Source organism: Labrus mixtus, chromosome 1 (assembly GCF_963584025.1).
Source record: "Labrus mixtus chromosome 1, fLabMix1.1, whole genome shotgun sequence".
NCBI classification, from domain to species: domain Eukaryota; kingdom Metazoa; phylum Chordata; class Actinopteri; order Labriformes; family Labridae; genus Labrus; species Labrus mixtus.
This window is the reverse complement of record NC_083612.1, coordinates 34,259,039-34,281,643: the sequence shown is the minus strand read 5'-3', so window position 1 is coordinate 34,281,643 and position 22,605 is coordinate 34,259,039.

Below are 22,605 nucleotides of genomic sequence, written 5' to 3'. Positions count from 1 at the left end.
CTTGGGCACAGTACGGATGGCCAGTGAGACCGCGCCCTAACATTAACATTTGACATATATAACATATTCTTCAGAGGTGGAATTTTAAAGTAACTTCAAAAAGCATGAAACTTGAACATATCAAGTGTGTAGCTCTAATGAAGATGACTGTTCTGTCAGAGAAACCACAACAGCTGCTTCAGACACTCACATGCATTATTTTGTAAATGAGCAATCTGTGTTCTCTAACCTCCACCTCGTTCACAACCCCCCCTCGTTTCTGTGTCAGAAAGTTAATTCTCTTCACGTCCATTGTGGTTAATGATGGGAGTAAATTTGTGTGTTCACTAAATCTGAAATATATTTGGCGCACAACATTTTTGGGTTAAGTGCACATGTACACTCTTAGTGTTGATTATACGCACTGTTGAGATGAGACCCCAGGTCAGTTTGAGTTAGAGAGGAGAATCCTTCTCTGGATTTTTCTACTCCTGCTTAGAACAATATGAATGAGGAAGATAGACGTTTTCAGCCTGACATGCTGGTCTGCTCCATGTAGGTTAAAACTAAGGAGAAGAGATTAGACTGACTTCTAACCGGAAGGTCGGGGGTTCGATCCCCAGCTTTCTGCAGCCACATGTCTGACTTGTCCTTGGGCAAGACACTTAACCCCAAATTGCTCCCGCTGCTTCGTCAGTGCTGATGAATGTGTATGAATGGGATTAGTTCCTTCTTATGGTCACTTTACATTAAAACACTTTACATAGAAACATTAGCCATCAGTGTGTGACTGTGTATTTGTGACATGCGGTGTCAAAGCGCTTTGAGTAGTCAGGAGACTAGAAAAGCGGCATACAAGCTCCAGTCCATTTACCATTTACTTTGGACTTTTGGGGGCAGCCCCAGTAAAATGATGAAGTGATAAGAGATATTTAAATAGCAAATTAACCTACCCCTGTCTTATCGACTGTGCCTTAGACCGCCTAAAACCTGTTCTTAGTCTAAAGTCCATGGTGCAGAACATGCTATTTAGAGGGGATATTAGAAAGATGGGCATTCATGGCGAGTTCACAAACACATTTTTACTGGTGATGCATCAGCTGTGGTCGTATCCTGGAGGATGGTTCAGACAGCAGTCAGGGCGGTTTTGCAGGGTTTCAATTAGTGAAGCAGCAGGGAGGGCCTGAAACCTACACTATGTTACCATCAAACACCTCTGATCATGTGCTGCTTACATTTACATTTTATCCAGTCTCACCTGTACTGTTTGTTTCAAAGAACGACTGTTGACATGATATGCTAAGCCCATTGTGGTTATCACAGTCAATACTATCCTCAACATTTCAGATGTAAATGTTAGTGTTTTACGTTTTGGACATTTTCAACTCGCTCTCTCACCATTGCTGTTGTACCACTACAACACACAGCTTAGGGCGCACTCACACTAGGCAATCTTCACTCCTAAAGTCCACTGCTTTGGCACGGTAAAGTTCATGCACAAGGACAAGCAAAGGCACACAACATAGACATAAAGTATAATTGATTCCCGACTCCATTATCGAGAAATCCCGGAGTGTTCTGGCTGTACCAGCCTCAACGTAAAACAAACCATTTATTTCCTGCTTGGCCAATTAACCAATGCACCATCATAATCATTCTCTGCCATAAGAGCTTATTTTCCTTTTGTCCCCTCTTCTTTAAGATGTCTCTTCCTTGTTTTGCTTTCTTTTACACCTTATTGAGTATGTGTTCTTGTTAGCTTTATTGTTTTTGCTTGGACTACATTAATAATATGTCTCTGTGTTACATGTTTCTCTTTAGGAGGGCCACTCGACAAGCCCCTCTGGGTTTATTTGGCTTCTCCAGCACATTTCTTTCAAAATGTATATTTTGTTAATTAACTAATCATTATGTACTGTCTGTTTTTTCATTGATCTATTATGTTTTTGTTTTTTTGTGCAATAAAAGAAAAGAAAAAAAAAATAGTAGCTGTCAAAAGAAAGTCAGTAAAGTAGCTGTCATGTTCTCTGTCATGTTCTCCGATGTGCAGACTAGACCGCATGTACCTATCGTTATTTTAATTTTATATTTCGGAGTCCACCTGTCTTTTAAACTAAGCACGCATGCCAGTTACGTAAATCCATGCATGTGTTGTATTAGGACGTTATGTACAAGAGGTAACGGAGCTCAGGCCCGGTTAGTCCTGGAGCAGTGTGAGTGCAGGCCAGCGGGGGGAATGTGGAGGGGGAACAATTGTTTTTAATCACGGTACGTGACAACTTGGCCTAGTTACAGTGTGCCCTTCATCGTCACTAAAGGATCAACGATAACGGTAAATGTCGCCATGAATTTTAGAGATATTAAATACTGAGCATATTTTCACAAAACAATTAAATATCTTAAATAATTATGAAGTACCAATGGATTTTATTAATAATATTACTATTGTTCTAACTCTATATATATTAAATCTAATCATTTGAATCCTAAATCTTGTGCATGTGTTATATATGTGTGTGTGTGTGTGTGTGTGTGTGTGTGTGTGTGTGTGTGTGTGTGCTCTCTGTCACTATCTGTGGAGTGAACAGTTTGTGATTATTTGATGCTCACGAGAGATGTTGACATATTTAGTGTTTGGTTCTTCAGATGTGAGCTGGAGCACTGTGAACCTCACGCTGCAGCTATTCATTTCTCTGCTTACATACTGTGTGTGTGTGTGTGTGTGTGTGTGTGTGTGTGTGTGTGTGTGTGTGTGTGTGTATCTGTGTTTTGATGGGTGTGGTGGTTTGTTTGAAGTCCTCGCTTGTTGCGTCTGTGTGTGGTGAGACAGAATGACAGACAGACAGACAGGGACGGATGGATAGACGGCGACAGGCCAAACAACAGGTGTGTCTTTTGAACGTCGCCCACTGCCATGCGAACACCCTCTTTTACCTTCAGCCCTGCTGATTCTTGTTTTCATCAGCAGAAGAAAAGAGTTCTCCTCCTCCGTGAGGCCGACCGTCTTTCATCTGTGGGAGAGACAGACAGCCCTGCTCTCTTTGCTCTTTATGTCTCTCTTCATTCATGCCCTGGTTTCTTTAGTTATGACTGGGACTGAACTGTACATCACTTCGCCCTGTTATTCAAAATCAGTGATCAGCCAATGACAGCCCTCCCTCTCTGCTATGATACAGTGTGATGGAGTTCAAACCTGCCCACAGAGATGCATTGCATGTTGTAAAAATATCAACAGCTTTCACATTGCTTCATTCAAAGCTACCAGACTTCATTGACAAAAAACATAATTTACCTCGCAGAACAGGAATTGCTGGTCTACCATTGACTGCTTTTACATGGGCTTGAGTATCCCGGTTATGAGCCTTATCCCGGCTTTAAGCATATTTGAGATATTGGCGTTTACATGCACAGAGTAACCTGGTTATTCATATCCCTTTATACATACATGATCAATAATAGTATCCCGGTTTCTGATCACAAATCGCTTACATTTAGAAATATGAGAAACATGAGAACACTGTGGCTTATTTTGCTAGCTTATTAAATGCCACGTTGCGTTGCAGATATGATGTATCCTCTCATTTACAGCAACGGGAGAAGAGAGTTAGGCTACAGGAAATATAAAAATATAAATTAGACATGCCTCTGACTGGTTGTCAGTCTGCCACTGCCACCGCATTGGACAAGGAAGCAATGGGTGATGATACGCAGTCGTGACTGGTGGGACAGGGTCGTAGTAATATTTCTTAAGTACTGTCCAACATGACCAGACTCGCTCCACCTATGTTGGGAAACCGCCGTCCTGCAATCCTGTTCACCACAGACTTACAAGATTAGCACATTGATGCTTTGTCCCGTCTATATACCTCAAATTGTATTTTATTTTTTATTAGGGAAACACAAAACTCAATTGCTTCCCGCTTCAGAATAAGACACTCTTGTTGCCGCCATTGTGTTTGTTTTGAGCGTACGTCACTTGGCTGAGTTAATTGCCTGAGCAGGTGTCGGCAGTTGTCAGAAACCGGGGTATACAGGCATTTATACATTCCACAGTATCCCGTTTTTCTTTCAGAGTTCAGGTAGCAAATTCAGGTTTCTCAAAACCGGAATAAGGGCTTATCCCGGTTTCTGAAATCGGGATATGATGTTTACATGCACAAATACAAAACCGGGATACTTAAAACCCAAATCAAAACCGGGATACTCAAGTCCATGTAAACGCAATCTCTGTCTCAAGAGAAGAAGATATACCCACTTGCTTCAATGCCACAAATAGTTTTTATTTAATAACAACATTTCGAATGATAATTCTTGAAAAATGGGGGCCACACCCATATATGTATATTCCTACACCAATAGGCTGATAGGCACTACCATGGCAGGTGTGGTCAAATGTTCAAAATGTCCCAAGGTGAAACACATCTATAACAATCAACTTTCAAATAGAGACGAGCTAAAATCTGAATATGGATATACGGATAATGAGAAGGATACAGATATTTTTTTTTTATATTCGAATACGCTCATTATTTTCCTGAATCTTAACCAGGGGAATTTTTATGTCATGCGCTTCATTGACGCAGCATGCGCTGCCTAAGGCTCTGTAGCTCCGGTGATATTCCTCTGCCCCTCCATCTGCTTTAATTAACTGAGACCATGGCTTCTTTTCAGTCAAACCTCCACAACGTACATCCAAATAAAGCTCCATTTAAAAAAGTTCCAGTTTAAGATCGTTTTATTAAATCCTCATTACTGAAGTTAGCTGGTCTCTCTACTCGCAGGTAGCCGGAGTCATACTGGAGGTTTAGCCATCTCTCACTGCCTCGTATCGTGGGAGGATTCATTAACATTTCGGCAGTGAAAGCTTTGTGTTTGGCACACGGATTAGTGTTAAGCTTAGAATTGTTAGTTTTTATCTGCTTTATTTTCTCCACTTTGGGAAACTTATAGTTACTGTATGTAACGTATGAGTTCGTGCATAGAAATTGAGGAGGAGGAAGGCAAAAGCCATGGGAGGAGCTGTAGGCAGTCATTCACAGTCTGCTGTGGTAACTGGTTACACCTATAAACTTTAAATAACATTATTTATGTTACAGGGTCCTAAGTCTCTGACTAGACTCTTCTCCTCTGTCGCCCCCCGGTGGTGGAATGAACATCCAAACTCCATTGGATCTGCAGAGTCCCTCTGCACCTTTAAGAAAAAGCTAAAGACCCAGCTCTTTCATGAATACCTACTAACTTAATGATGATGGTCTCCATATTATTGATGATGATGATGGTAGTGACGATGGTTTTTGTTTGATAACGATGACTTATAAGATGGTTTCTATACTGATTAGAGCTCTCAAGAACTGCCCTCAATGTTGTGCTTTGCCTCTGGTCACTTCCTGTCAGCACCTGTGTGTCCAATCAGACTCAAAGCTGATCGTTTGCTCTTACTGACATTGTTCCTTTTTTTCTAGATCCTTGCTTGTGTTGTTCTTACTCTCTGATGTACGTCGCTTTGGATAAAAGTGTCTGCTAAGTGAATTGAAGAATTGTAGAATGTAGAATATGTTATACATTTCTGTACAAATACATAATGTAGATATACAGTATATGGTATGCCTTGTGTCTCAGTCAATTTTCATCCATTGAAGATGTAAAGCCATCATGTTAGCTTCCAGACAGTTCATAAAACTTTAGTTAAAAGTCAAAAATCACAAGGCGAATTGAATCAAGATTAAAATGAAATGTTGGATATTAAAAGATCCCGAGTTATTTTACAAAGCAGATTTTCATCCTGGCATCTGACTCAGTACAGAAAACACAGCGTCCTTTTAAATCAAACGTTTTCTGTTGAAATACATACTCCACTATACAAACACACTTATCCTACAATAATAATGTTTTTACTCGTTTCTGGATGCTGACTCATTAGACCACATAGAAACCTGATGTGGTGTACTGAGATATGAGTGATTAAAACCAACATGACTTTGGATTTAAAAACTAACTGGAGTTTATTCACCACAGTTTACAGACTAGGAGAAGTGGGCTGGAGCTGTGGGTTTACTGTGCCACCTCTGCAGGCCACACACACTTTACAGGTGAGTCAGAGTGTTTCCACTGGAGCTGCTCACGCTGCTGTCTGAGCCTGCTGTGGGACTTTGAACGTCTCCCTGTTTTACTGCTCTTTTCTGGGTGGGATTCCTGCAGACTGACAGACACCCGAGGTTACAGCAGGGCAACGAGAACCAGTGGGAAAGATCTGAGTGATGTCAAGCACTGTACATGAATGTTCTCTTTGAGTTTAGTTTACTGACTTATAAGAGATGTCATATGGAAACATGTTCCCTTAATTAAAACGACTGTGGCACTTGACTTAAAAAAGACAAATGCATCAGGCTGGAAAACAGGAAAGCTACATGCGCGCCAAGACGCTTTGCACCGTGTGTACGATTAGGCCCTACATTTTGGTAGTCACTGGTGCTTGCTGGTCAGTGCTGATGTTAAGTTTGTTATTTCCACAAACCAATAATTAAAAACCACTTAAGTCCTTCCCATTCAAGTGCAACAAAACTACTGGATGAACCTTGTGTGACGTCACCCATCTGTTATTGGGAGCTTTCAGTCAAACTATGGACAGGCTGAGAGCTGGAGCTGAGGCGGGTTTTAAGCTTCTTGACAAACGATTCCATCACTGGTTCAACACTTTGGTCCAGAAAGCTCTGAGAATTGCAAAAACAACTTTGACATAAAGCCCTGCATCCAAGTGTATCAGCCTCCCCCATTCAACAAATCCACCTCCGCATGGTCACTTGATCTCTTAAATTAATGTTTCCATTCAAACAAACCAGCACCTCACAAAGTCAATTAACCAAACACAATTTCAACTTTTTTTGATAGATAATTTTGATATAACGAGGGAGAGACATGTTTTTAAAAGTGGAGCTGCCAGCTCTGTTTGTTTAGCTAGATATCCCAGCATGCTTTGAGCAGTGATCTGATGACTTCCAAACACAATAAATAGGGGAACATTTTGATTTACATACCATATGTCAATCAAAACATGAGCTGCCACGCCCACATAGTCCTGAGGATGGTCTAAAATAGCAAAATAAGCTGTTTTCGACTGAGGTTGTTATGGATACTTTCTTGGGTGCTTAAAGTCTTTCTATGTGATTTTTCACACTTAAATGTAATATAAATCAAGTATATCCTCTGAAAATAACTCTGTGAGTCATGACTGTCTACAATGGGTGTAACACCTGAGTCCCACTGTCTGTGATGTTTTCAGAGTTTTCAGAGTCCTATCTTCACTTTGTTTACATCGCCAGGACGGCCGGATGACTCCTCCCCTCGCGTATAAAAGTTGTTTAATTGAAGGTTGTTTAATTTAAAGGCTTTAAAGGCTTTATATGTGATTTTTTGATCCAGCAGATGTCGCCCTTGAGCATCAGCATGAAACCAAAACAACTCGCGGTGCATTGTGGGTTAGCATGCTAATGCTAGCGATCTTTATTATGCTCGTATCTTCACACTGCATGTAAATTTACCTGAAATGAGCGTGATCTAGAAACACAGTTAATCAGTGAGTACAGTATGTTATTCTTCTTTTCTCTAGTCCCTCAATTAAACAACTTTTATTCGCGAGGGGAGGAGTCAGCCGTCGGGCTGGGTATGTCAACAAACAGAAAAAAAAACTCTGAAAACATCACAGACAGTGGGACTCGGGTGTTACACCCATTGTAGACAGTCATGACTCACAGAGTTATTTTCAGAGGATATACTTGATTTATATTATATTTAAGTGTGAAAAATCGCATATAAAGCCTTTAATGATACATTTTGATATCTCATTTGTGTTAATATCCAGAGGCTTTAAGGAGGGAGCTGTGCAGGAAGACATGTCTTTTGATTTAACAGTTTATCTAAATTTTAACCCTGCTCTACGGTCATGGGCTTTGGATGAAAGAAAAGTAGCAGAAAGGAGCTTTTTTCAGCATGAGAGGTCTTTGTAAAGACAAATAATCAGACATGTGTTGCTAATGTTATATTGTATCAGATATGACATTGGTTGCAAAAAGTTCAACTTCTGTCTTTTGAACAGCATTATTGTTAAAAGTTGCCCATTGTGTTTCTCACAAACAGATTTTATGAATCAGTGCCTCTCTCTTATGTTGACCTGCAGACGAAGCAGCGCCCCAGGTTTTTATGAGCCCTCTCAAATCTTTTGTTGTCAAAAAACTTCTAAACATTTGTTCACCAATACAGAGGAAGGTGGTTGTTGCAGACATCAGAAACACTTTCAGATAGAGCAAAAGCAACCACATCACAGACAGGCGGACACACAAAGCCAGGATAACACAGAGGGATTAGAAGTGAACACGGCGAGTGAATACCTTGATGCGGGCTCTTCATCCTCTTAGATCAAATGGAGATCTATAGATTCATGTTAAATCCCTAAGATGTAATCAAAGCTGTATACACACACTTCACACTAAAGCTTCCTTTAACAGTAAATAAAAGGGAAGAATGATCTGTAATTCAGTAATCGTTTCTCTGAAGCTGGAACTATTTGTTGGTTTAGGTATCACTTCAGCAGGTGGAACCAATGAGTGAGAGCCAAGGGTATGTCACATGGTCACGTAGTTTAAATGACTTCCTTCCCAGATCTGGTTAGGTTTAGCTTTAAAAAGTAAGGGTAATCAAAGCCTTGCCCACACTCAAAGATTTTTATTTTGGAATGAGAGAGCCCAAACATGACAGTTTTCATCCGTTTTTATTCTTATAGTGTAACAATATGACCAAACCAGCACATCACACACAAACAGATTAATTCACCAACAACCAGAGTCCTGATCCTCAAAATTGGAAATCTCACAAAATCTCTCGCAGCGACTTGACGATGGGCAGGAAGAATTGGAAAGATTGAAGAAGACACTTTAGTTAGGATGTAGAGACAGACTGAACATGAGCTGCACATGTTACAGAACGAGCCAGAGAAGATTCCAAATGAACATGCTGCTGACGGAGCCACATGCTGCTCTTTAGTGACTAGTTGTGGCCTTTTTTTAAGTCCTAGAAAAAATAAATCCAAAGGAATTATTAAAAAAGGGAAACGTACATTGTCAGCAGAAATGATTCATTGTGAGGAACATCAAACAGTATCAATGTTTCCCACACAGACGATACTCGAGCGGTCCGCCCAGGTACAAGTGCCGACCTCTTTGTGTAATGTTCTGTATATCACTCCCATCATGTGAGTGCAAGAGAGAGAAATCAGTTTAAATTTCCCTCCAGTAAATGCATATGAATGAGGTGTGATATCTTTCGTTAAAACTGAAGTTTCTTTTCAACATTTCTCTGCAGCTGCTTGGTGCTGGTGCTGTCTTGCACTGTTAGTTTAGGATGATTGTTGTGATGCATACGTGTCATCATCAGTAAGCCTAAACACACATAAAATGATGTGAAACATTTAAAAAACTCAGGTAATCTTTGTTGAGCGTCTGGAGAGTACTGCTAATGAATATTGTCAAAAGAGCAGAAACACAGGGCGCAGTTGGCCTAGCGGTTAGGTCCTCCAAGCCAGCTGCCAGGGTTAAGGTCTGACCTATGGCTTCTTTCCTGCATGTCATTCCTTACTCTCTCTTCTCATTTATTTTTTTTAATTTTCTATCCACTCTCCTAACAAAATAAAGGTTTAGAGCCCCCTCAAGAAAATCTGAAAAAAACAAAAAAGAGCTACAAAAAAATGGTGCAACGACAACTCGGGACAACCCCTCTCACAGCGGCAGGTGTGTGTATGTGTGTGCCAGCATGCGTGTGAGTGAGTGTAGAGAGGAGAATGAAGAGAAAGGAAGGGACGGGAGATGAGCAGATGAAAGTCATTTGTAACAAAAATGATAAAATGTTCCAGAATAAAGGTCCTTTGCACACATTTTTTTTCCCGGATGTGTTTTTTGTATCTGTAAAAACTTTAGACACAGACACCGTGCACACTGGGTCCGATGTGTTTATTTTTCTATTAATCATAGTGATGAATCAGTGAAGCAGTGAATTTGATTTGGTGGTTCTTTCACTTCTTGAAAAAAAACAACAACAGGGTCTGTCCACAAGACATGAGCGAGGAGAGTTTCACCTGTGAACATAGGAGACTTTCCCTGTTGATCAGGAGCCGCAGAATTCTCCTGATAGCTCCCAGGTGTATTTCAGGATGTCAGTGGTCCAGTTTGATACACTGCTATATATAGAGCTTTACTGAAACCACACATTAAAAAGAACACCACCTACTTCAGCGAAGCTGCTGATCATGAACAGCAGCTGGCAGCATGTTTGAGGTAAACAGACACACGCTAACACACACAGGGATGGATAGATAGATACTTTATTGATCCCGAGGTTACAAAGACGTACATGACATGAAACATTTGTTACAAATTAAACCACAAAACGGACGCCCCCCTCCTCCCATACATATATATTAACCCAAAAAAAGATTTAAGAATACCCCTAGATGAATCAAAACATTTTTAGCAATGTTTAAAAATAATAAAATTATCAAAAAACAGACATTAAATAACAATCAGTGGAAACATTAAAGGTGCGATTTAAATTTAAATAATTGAGGTTATCATTAAAGTGTCCAGTTGCACAAAAATGCAGAAATTCAAACCTGTAAAGTGTGCAAACAGGATTGACACAACATGAGATCCTATTCCTTTTAAACGTGTGTCAATGTGGGGGGAAAAAACCTGACTCGGTGTGCAATGGCCTTAAATCACAATTCATTGATATACAAACCCAATATTAATGTGTAAGCCATCCTTAAGTCCTCCTCCCCGAACAGTTTCTTCAAAATGAACAGGTCTAATCACTAACACCTGTCCTTATCATAATCCTGACATCACAGTGTGCAGATCAGCTATCTTCACTCTGCAAGTCTCTGCATCTCCTCTGGATGCCAGAGTTTGATGAATTGGAATAGCGGTTTAGAGAGGCGTGTCTTCCTGAGATTGGGCGTGATTTATGATGATTTAACCACAGCATCCCAGAGAAGAGATTACTGCTTCGTTTTTCATGATATTCAAACTTATCTCTTTTTTACTTTCACTGAAATTCGGCCCTGTGGTTGGTAACAGATTTTTTTGTATAAAAAAACAAAAAAATACACATTTTTTATTGCTTTTCACAATATTGAATTTTCACATCCTTTAATTTATTATCTCATTGTGCACACCCCGCTTTTGGTTTTACATTTAGCTGTGTGTTGTTTTGGAATCTTTTTGCTGTTTGGCCCTGTAGGAGAAGAGGAGAAAAGGGCAAAGGAAAGAAAAGAAGGGGGATGCTGAGCAATCGAGCACACACACGCACGCACGCACGCACGCACACACACACACACACACACACACACACACACACACACACACGTTGCACTCTGGGACTCATGTCAGCCTGGCTTGACACTTTGAATAGCCTGAGGTCTTAAATAGTCTCCTTCCTAATCACACACACACACAACATGAAGTCGAGGATGTGTGTCTGGTCAGTCTAATCACTGGAGGAAGTAGTCAGGAAGATCTGGTGCACATAGGCAATGATTGGCCTGACACACATGTCGCACACACACACATACACACACACACACACAGAAAGTATCACTAGTAGCATGGCGGTGCCTTTGACCTGGTTCTCTGTATTTAGAGCCTTTGATTTCCTGACTCCACTTATTGTTCTGGTCCCAACCATGTCAACCATTCAAGTCCCACCCTAAGCCTGTTTTACTCTCTCCCTTTTGCAACTGGGGATACCTGCACAGAGCGAGCGAGCTGGGGTGAGAGAGATAGAGAGAGAGTATAGATGACATGCTGGGGTGGGGGTGTTGGATTGTGCTGCATTGACACATAAAACCAGTGTTTCTCGGTTTTCAGATGTGTCATTGAAGGTCCGCTTTGATATTTTAAGTAGGTATCACAACAAAAGGGCCAACAAATGGCAGGAGTGGTGCTGGAGGACTATTGCCGCAGCTAATGGAGGAGCTAGTGTGTAGTGCATGGGCAAGGGAGGAGAGCTGCCTCCTTAGGGACAGGTAGGGTTACCTGGGGAGGGATACTCACATACTACCCTTCCTCCTGTTCTTGCAAAGGAAACAGGACAAATCACTGCACAGTTTCAGCTTCACTCTTTAGCATCATCTTACTGCTTTAAGACCATAAGGTTTGATTTTGATTTACAGTCTGTTTACAAAAGTCAAGCGCCAAGTCAAACTTGTTTCAATATCTTCTCTAAACAGATGTTAAAGCAACAATATGCAATGTTTCCACCTTCACCCTCCTATTATCTTTGGGGTCAATTTGACCCCATTCAATGTTTAATGTCTCTAAATAAATGATTGACATCATTTTTTTTGCTTCATATTTAATGACTTTTCCTGATTTAATGGGGACAACTGGGTAATCATAAAAGTAACACAATGATATGTTTTCAATGAACTGCACACATGTTGTACTCATCGGTCTTCTTTGGGGTGAATATGACCCCAGGCTGTTTTTAGCTGTATAAAATAGAAGTTCCAAAGTCGCTCTAAAAGATCGATAACTTTCCTCTCCACGTCCATCGAGCGATCCGATCGCCTGCTCTCAACACTGTGTTACTTTGGCAGCGGGCCGCCGTTCTCTCACAGATGAAACTAAGAAGAGAAAAACGAGAGAGAGTGACCAAGCAAGGAGCCGAACTGTGTTAATATTGGACAGGCTTTTACACAAGGCTGCGAGTTTGATGCCAAACTATGCACTCTACATGTTATACGATGAGTCTCTGAGTGAAGGTGTGGTATTTGGTTGGTTGTGGTATTTAATTGTCTTGTATTTGGTTGTGTTACAATTATTGGTTTGTTATATTTGGTTGTGTTGTATTAGCAGCTTGTTTTCCAAATTGTCATAACATGTTGTCCATGTGTTTCCTTTATATTCTACAAGAATTCTGAGGTGGAAAAGCTTTGAGATGAGCGCTTGACGGGCCCAGGAACCAGATTAATAAGGACCAGGTTCCCACAGTGCCCGTCAGGTACAGCGAGGATGGACTTTGTGTAAGTAACACAACGACATATTTCTGATGATATACAGTTATTATTGGGCATTTTTATTAGACCGAACCAAACACTGGAAGTCTCATCACCTCATACTAAAAACTGAACCCTCTTCATGACAGGAGCTCCTCCTCTGAGCCTCCTGTCGCTACCAAGTCTGGAAACAGGAAGAGCTTTGTGTTTATTGGGGAATAATTAGCATTATAGTGTCACACCTCCTCACTGAGGTATGCAGCTCACCAAGCTAACACACACACATACACACACACACACACACACACATCATGTCTGCTTCTCATTAGGCAGCCCACCATGCTGCACCATACATGTAGGCCTTGTTACCACGAGTGTGGCTTCTGTCTACTAACACATATCTGTGATAATCTCAGAACAGAACTTAATAATTACTCACATTATGAAGTCACTTTCATCAAGGTTTTTTTGTCCATTCAGCAGAAAATACAAAAGTTTAACTCTCTTCATCGCAGCAGGTAGTGCTCAGTCGTTATTTTTTTTTTTTTTTTTACATTTCTTCTTTAACATCCATTTCAAATTAAGGGAACATGGGATCATATGAGACCACATACCAGCATGTACGAGTATGTCAAGCCGTTTTAGTCAAGCCTGCAGAGCACTTGGCATCTTAGTTTGTATCCCACTGAGGAAGTGGAGTGGAGGCAAGTCAACACTTCACTTTTACGTTACTGTGATTACACAAGAGTGAATGGGAGGTCCCGTGTACTGTCCCTGAGTTTAACCCACATTAGTTCCATCATTTTTAAGGTCTCAGTTTTTTTTTTTACTTTATTAAAAAAGGGAAATTTGGGTTTCACACTCTGTCATTGAGAGACATGAATCTCACAAACAAATGATGCATTAATGGAGACATGTATAGGGCTGATAAGTGTTCACCTTGGCAGTACTCTGGAAGTGATCTGGAACCTCTCCAGCTACTAGACCAACTTCCACATTTTGGTCTGCACAAGGACTTGTATCGGCGGCCCTCCAGTTTCCAACCCAAGTCCCTACAGACTCAAAAAGTATCTGTTAGAAATGAGATTGGGATTTGTTGGTAATATATGATCAGATCAATATCCAGGACATTCAGCAGCCCTGGAACCTGAGTACTCCAAGTGATGAAGTAAGTAAGGACACTTTAAATGTCCACACAAAAGAGTCAGTCATTTACACTGCTGATGTCATGACTGGAAAACACAATGAGTCTAATTGTTGCAGAAAAATGACTAAGATTTAGATTTCCTCTTATTTTTATAAATAACACTCACAACTTCAGGGCTCTGTCTTGAAGCATACTGTCAAAAGAAGGCAGCGCAATTTGATTTTGGGGCATGTCTGACTACATTTTGCTTTTTATATGGCACAAAATCTGGGTGCTAAGTGAGGAGCAGGGCATAAAGAGGTAAGACTTGAATTTAGTGTGTTTTAGGTGTGAACATGAATCAGGGTGTCAAACTCCCTTTCCCTTCTAAGAGTGCCTGCAGGCTTGCACATTGTTATTTTTCCTATTTATCTGCCCTAACTCCCAATTTCCACAAAGTCAGAGCATGCCGCATTTTGTCTGTTTTGCTCTGTCGGGAAAGCGCGCGCCCCCTCCCCCACTAGGTCAGTTTCTGGAAAAATGAGTGCCACATACATTAGATGTGGGACCAGGTTTTAGGGGTCTAAAGTGCAGTAATTGTTGCATCCTCGAGATAGGAACATGCCCCCTGTGCACCAACTACACCTTATTTTAATTTCACAAACAAAACCCTGGGCACTAACTGAAGCACTACTATCTTTGGCAGACCACACAAACAGAAAAGATCCAGACATTCACAGTGTTGAAGTTTGGATGTTTAGGCCCCCATGTCCACTTAGTGCCGGCGTCCTTTTTCAATTGTTTTAATGAGAAGAGAGCGTGTGCAGCAACAGACGGCTGCCCAGAGAAAAAGCGCAGCGCCCAGCATCTTTTTTTCCAAGCACTCTGTCTTTATTGTGCGGTATATCGTACACTTACCCCAACATTTTTTAAAAGGAGCTAAATGACATGATTCAAATGGCCTCGTCTGGAGTAATGTGTAACTCAGCTTCTGTGCTGGTTTCTCAATAAAGGGGCTAAGCTTACTAACATCTTCTGTGGGCATTGGTAAGTACCACATACAAGCCCGCTTCAAAACTACTGATCAGTTTAAGTTTCAGGGCAGGACAACAAGACGCTAAAAAAATCTCTTTAAAGTTCTCCATATCAGAGAAGAGCTGCAGATTCACTACGAGATACACATCTTTGACATTGTCTCAGCGTTGTTGCATTATCTTTTCATTGGCTTAAGATTAAAAAAAATATTGATTTAAATGCTTTAAAGAACTGCAGACTGAGAACCGATGGGATCCTGACAACAAAAAATCCTCCTGCGTGGTATACTGCATGCAGGTAGAAAGCAGCTTTGACAAACTGCTGTTAGAGACAGCTGAGAGGCCTTAGAGAGGCATTAACATAGCTGCAGCATGTCGGCCTGAAAGACAAAAGCAAACAGATCGCACACTCAAGTACCTTCAAGACAGACGTCTGTCATCAGTCCAACAAGCTCACTGAGTGATGGCGGCCCTCGCTTTATCAGGCACGGAGCCTGCAAGAAACTTCACCGCTGGGAATAAACACATTCATGTATCAGTTACAAAACAGAGATGGTGTCTGACGTGTACATTTCCGTTTCTAAATAAAACTTAAATTAAACACTCTGCAGTGGAGAACCTCTGACCTTATCCTTCTTCCACTCACTCACACAGCGGCCCCTGTGGAGCAGCAGGGTTAGTCCTCAAACTTCCAGGATCACAGGAGGCAACATTCAGTTTCAGATGAGATTAATGGGTTTGTCTCAGTACACTGCGGAAGTCAAAGTGTAATGTTTACAACATCCAATATGGCAAATGAAGCAACAGAGTCTGACGCAATGTTTGCCTTTATATCAATGTAATCAAAAGAGTGAAAAGGAACACACTGGCGAGCAGTAAAGAGCATGGAGCAGCTTTGTTTCCTGCAGAAGATCAAACCAGTCATGTATTATTAAGGTCATCACTCTACCCAAACTCGCTTGAGGTGAATTGTCCTGAATATTTCCTCACTGCGCTCATGTGGACATTTTACCATATAGGGCTGGCAGGGAAAAGTCCAGGTGAAGTTAGGGTGAATAGTTCTGCTGTTTGTATTCACTCTGATTTCTGTGAATTTTCAGGAGTGGAGGTCATGTGTGAAATAGGTTTTGGTCTTGGTTTACAGTTATTATTAGTAATAATAATAATAATACATTTTATTTAAAGGCGCCTTTCAAAACTCTCAAGGTCACCTTACAGAGCAGAGATAAAAACAACAAAGTAACAACACAACGATAAAATTAACATTAAAAACACAAAAAACACAAATACAGGATGTAAATAAGTTATGAGACCGGATGGGGAGTGGCCAGTTTAAAAATGATGTTTCGTGTTTGACAGGTCAGGTCAAAGTGTGAGAGGCAGAAGTTAGTTGTAGCATTTAACAGAAGCTAGTAAAAAAGGATTTTTTTTAAATATCCACTAACTATAATGCAGTGTGTACAACAGGTGTGTGGAGTAAATTTGATTGTGATATAATGTCCAGTTCCCTGGATGATCCCTTACAAGTTTCACTTTCATTATAACAAGTTTGATTTGTGTGTTTTTAGTTGTATTTGTCTCAATATGTGCTTCTAGGTGTGCGCCACTTCTATGTGAAAGTTCTGTATTTTTTGTTTCGAGTCAAGGTGTGTTTGAGTGTGTGTGTGTGTTTTGTGTGTGTATGTGAGTGTGTCTATCACAGCCATTGATGGCCTCTAGAGTTTCATGCTTCCACAATCATTCGCCTGTTAGAAGGTGCAGCCGCTCTGCAGGCATCTGAAACCTTGCAGCTAACAATCAAAGAGCTGCAGGAGTATAGGACAGAGCTATCTGGTTACAGAGGGAGAGCGAGTGAATGAGAGACAAAGAGTGACAGTGCGAGAACCTGAGAGAGAGAGAGCGAGAGAGCGTACCAAGAAAGAGAAAGCGTGGAAGAAAAGAGAAAGGGAGAAAAACATTGCAGAGTGTTTTCTTTTAAATAAGGAAACAAATTTCAGAGAGGCTTCTTCTTCAGTCTTCTTTTCTTTTTTCACATTTTCTTTATTCTGCATGAGAAACAATTTACGCCCCGATGAACACACTGGAGACGCGGACAAGCCTCGCTGTCTTTCTTCCATACATCGTCATAAATGGAATCCTTTGACTTTGATGTGCCAAGGGCATGACAGGAAAATCCATGTCAGCCGCTTATTCAATGCTACTGTTTAAATATGTCAGAGGGTTCACACCAATATCACCTACAAAGGGTGGACATGAAAACAATCTCCAGTTCAGATATTTTGACTCATGCCAAAAATAAATGACTACATGGTTTCTTCCAGCTGAAGGCTGGTGTGTGAACTACTGCCATAAAGCCGTATGCACTTCTCACCAGAGATCCTCTGCCTTCTGCAAAAGTTCGATAGTGTTGGAAGTAGGCCTGGGCGATTAAACAATAACGATAATTATCGCGATACCATTTTTCTCAATATAAATATAAAAAAATGTTGACAATAGTTAGATAGATTTAAACATGTTATTACACTGCCCATATAATGGGAAAAGGGGGCGGTAATTTGCCTTAAACACTAGTTGCCACCTGACATTAAAGTCTTTCTATGTGATTTTTCACACTTAAATATAATATAAATCAAGTATATCCTCTGAAAATAACTCTGTGAGTCATGACTGTCTACAATGGGTGTAACACCCGAGTCCCACTGTCTGTGATGTTTTCAGAGTTTTCAGAGTCCTATCTTCAGTTTGTTCACATCGCCTGGACGGCCGGCTGACTCCTCCCCTCACGTATAAAAGTTGTTTAATTGAGGGACTAGAGAAAAGAAGAATAACATACTGTACTCACTGCTTAACTGTGTTTCTAGATCACGCTCATTTCAGGTAAATGTACATGCAGTGTGAAGATACGAGCATAATAAAGATTAGTGATTTGAAAAGCAGTTCTTTTCAGTGTACTGAATCAGTAGAATCAGTTCAGTAAAGTGATTCGTTCAAAAGATTCGTTCACTGAATCGTTCAGTACTTCTTAGCAGCTCTGTCTGTGAATCAGAATTTAATAAGCTGAAACACGGCCGAACGTTTAGTTCTGCTCGCGATCGTACTGAGAACAGCCGGTGGTGAATAATAAACCAATGAGCTGAGAATTTAGTTGGATAAAGTTACAGTTTGCAAACTGAAAGCTGCTAAAACAATCACATTTATTTTCCCCGACCGTTCTGTTCAGTACAAGAAGAGGGAGAGAGAGTCTCGGAGGCGGAGCTCTCGTTCAGTTCGTTCACTGATCGTTCAGTGAGTGATTCGTGTTAGAGCTTCAGTCAGTACGTTCAGTGAACGAATCACTCACTGAACGTGAACGAGTGAGACTGCGAGTCACCAGCCTCAGTCACACACACACACATACACACACACACAGACACACACACACTGTACTGACTGTACTGTCCTGTTTAATTGTAGTTTGTCATCGTCTGTAAAGAATAACTAAACCACAACAACCATCCGGTTTCTTCAGTTTTCACTCAGGAGCAAAAATCAGCCTTTAAATTTAAAAGAAATAATGATTTGACAACTATCATGATAATTAACGATAACGACTAATCTGAAAATTGTTATCATGATAACATTTTTTGTCATATCTCCCAGGCCTTGGAGGCGAACGATTGGCATGCTCTAAATATTTTAAGAGAGATAATTCTCCCTGTTGAGAGTTATTGTACTTTTTACAACTACTTTGTAACTTCTATTGTAAGCTGATGCTTTAATGCCTCCGACCCCCCAATCTCCACATACTACTGCCCCACTGGATCCTTTTCAGGAACGTGAACACAGCCATGAGCAGCTGTACACACTACCAAGATCACGCGAGAACAAAGAAAACAATGTGCAAACAATATGTCACTTTGTCTTTCTGAGGCTGATTTGTTGTTCATGTGGTGCCTGTTTAGACATTATGTTGATATAATGATGGAAAATACAATTGTGAGTCCGCATATTGTGTTTTAATTTGAAATTGGCGGTATGCACTGTGGACAAGCTAGCTAACTGGGCTATTGCTAACAAGCCAACACTAGCAGGCTAACATCCATCAATGATCACCTCACCAGCTATCTGCCACAAATGCATTCACTCACCTGAAACCAATAGCAGCAGTTCATTGGATTCAAACACCAAGATCCACTTGTGGAGGTTGGCTGATGTTTTGAACTTAATTTAAAACAAATCATGTTCAAATGTTCTTTGCGTGAGCTTGTATGCTATTTAGCTAGCTATCTTACTTGCTCACAATGGTGAGACGGTTGTATGACAAAAGCTCTCCCTCGTTTATCTTTTCATCCTGTAAGGCTGGAACAACAAATAATTAATAATTTCCCCATTAATAAAACATTCTTAATTTAAAAGCTGGTTCATTCAGAGACTGATGGGGGATAATACAGAGTTACAGCTTTATTGATAACCTGAAAGACTCTGGGCTTTTGAGAAGACAGGGTGTGCATTTTCTGTTCCTTTTAACTCTTGGCTGCTCTCGGCTGAATGTTTTTTTGTTTTTTCTTCGGTAAACAGATGAGACTTCGGGATATTTAAACCAAGGAAAAAATCTATTTTTTAAATTGTCAAATGAAAAATCCCCACTCTTTGGTTCCCAGCCCTGATTGTTACCCTCACCTTTCTTTTATCAGGACATGTCTGAGCTGTTTTGTTCCTTGTTCTATGTTTCTTCGTTACTTGTACTAGAAGAATGTTATATAAGCTATTAAAAAAAGCAGTGTCTGGGTCTGAGTATTTCTCCACCAAAGTCAAATCTACTACCAGTGAAATTTTAAATAAATTGTCCATCTAAACTGTTCTAAACTGTGAGTTTCAGCTCCCCATTAACCAAACCAACAGTGCAGACTAAACAGGGCTGAGCTGGGATAAAAGAGAGGCAGAGAGAGGGAGGCAGAATAAAATAGTTGCCAATTTGTTTGCTGTGTGCTGGAACTGTACAAGACTTCTTTCTGAAGCGGCTGACAAGCAGGTGAGATCAAAGTCAGGGGGACAAAAGAGGCTCAGCAGCGATTTGTCAGGAGAAGAGAGGCAGCGGCCGGGTTCAGCCCTCTGATCAGCGCCTCACCAAAGAAAGCTGCCCATGAGAAAAAGTACAGCAGAAAGGGTTCAAAGGTCATTTTGATTTGCTCTGGATTACTGGTACCTCCTTTTTCCCTCCGCTAAAGAAAAGGACCTGGCTAATAACCTTTGTATTATTGCAGAAAAGAAACCCTTTTGTGCCAAGAGGGTTTTTGGGGTGGTGGTGGGGGGAGAGTTTTGGGGAGGTCAATTAAAAAAGGAGCCCTGAAATTCTTGCTTTCATTCATGGCTGGAGGGGAGAAAAAGGGAAAGTTAAAATGTATGCTTTGGGGTTTTGTGTCCGAGCACTTCATGTGTGCAGGGTTTGGATTCATTTGTCAAGTGGATGATGACAAAGTGGGAGCTTTTTTAAATATTTGAGCTCGGTTAAAAACCAAAAAAAATTACTATATTTTTCCATTGAAGCAATAGCGTTCTGAACGCAGGTGTGAATATGTGCAAAATGCAACGCTGGGATCTGATCACTCCAGCCACATTGGGAGGAGGTCAGGAATGCAAGTGTGCAGTGTAATGTGAACTGGAATGGCTCCCTGGCCACATTGAAGGACCAATTAGTCAACTTTGTATTGTGTGGTTTGCAGGACAAAGCTCCAAACACAGTTGATTTGCTTCTGCCGAACAACTGAGACCAGGTTCTGAAGTCTGTACCTGAGCTGAGGCATCAAACCCTACTCCGTCATTCAGACGGCTGCAGCTGAAGTTTCTTCTGCATTCAACAGTGGGTTAAAAATCCCAAACAAGAGATCACTGAAGTTGCATTTCAGATTCATTGAAAAGCCTCGACCCTTACCTGGCCCCGGCATCACACTGAGTCAATCTCAGTAAGTCAGGGTCTTTCTTTGTGCCAGAAGTCTCAGATCTGTGAGTCAGAATTTTAAACCTCCAGAAAACTTCCCTTTCTTTCTTTTTTTTGCATAATCCTAGTCTTAAATATAAAGAGTTTTATATTAGAGTTTAGTGTTAATATAATCATATATGGTGTAAAACCATAGCCCCGTTGGCATCACCCATTGCTTTCTGACATATTCTGACTTTTCACCATATTGGAAATGCTGACTATTCCTCCTATTAGATCAATCTAAAACAGACAAAAAGGTGGAGCCTTTAGCCTCCTGGCAAACAGCTACAACACACACGACTGTCAGTCAGTCGTTTCCGCCCTTATTTTGTAAGCCTTCATTTCATCGAAAGTTATAAAAAATGTACCCTCTGTACAGTGTGTATTAATACACATCAAAATGTGTACCAGTCTAATCCAGGCTAAATATAAAGCCTAAAGGGGATTCATTGGCTTTTGCAGACAGCCTCCAGTTTTTATGTTCAAGGTGTTCACGTCCAGAGCAGTCATACGGTCATATTGCCTGAAGCCTTCATCCCCAGCCTCAACTGAACTTCGGGTTTGAAGAAGTTGTTCTGATGAACCACACCACTGTTGGGCTGCTCCTTGATCAGTCATGTTGGTAATGGTGGTGTCCCTCCCAAACATCAATAATCTGGTTCCCTGATGAAGTAATCAGTGTAGAAGAAAGCTTGAAAAGAGAGAGCCACCACAGGAGGTTTCAACGACAGTATTTCTCTGTCGACCTGGCCCAACACTTCAGACTCATTTCCCTTTTCTGCAAGTTACTCCATGTGTTTTTTTTTCACATGGTGTCCTTAATGCAAAACCTAAGGCTGTTTTTTCAGACCAGAGCCAAAACCTATACCTAACCTCCTTAGATGTTCCAATTTCCCATATTCAGAGGTGGTTCTTCTAACCCCCAAATTCCCACACAGTCCGTGCACGCACCACAGTTTTGCTCCGTCGGACGGCAGCGCGCCCTGCCCCACTGGATCTGCATCTTGAAAGTGAGCGCAACGGAGAGCAGCTGTACACACATCACAGGAGAACTACAAAATCCTGCTGGAATAAAGAGGAAAACATGAAAACATCTTTTCTGAGGTTGATTTGTTGTTTGTTTTGCCTGGTTTGACGTCATGTTGATAAAGTGATGAAAAATATGATTGTGAGTTCGTATATACTGTGTTTTATTTTTACATTGACCTGAAGCTCTTTGCGTTCCCTTGTCTGACTTCCTGCTGGGTTGTTCTATTCTTAAAAAGGAGTGTAGCGGCGCTGATGGCACGCTCCGGAGACGGACTGCAGCGCTCGCTGTGGAAACAAAATGATGAGTAGAGTGGCAGCAAACGGTGGCGTAGTACAGGGCACTGACGGACGCACGGAGTGTGTGGAAATTGGGGTCGACTGTGAAGTGTTCTTTTTATGGTTCAAAGCGTTCAAACGACAAATTGATATCTGATTC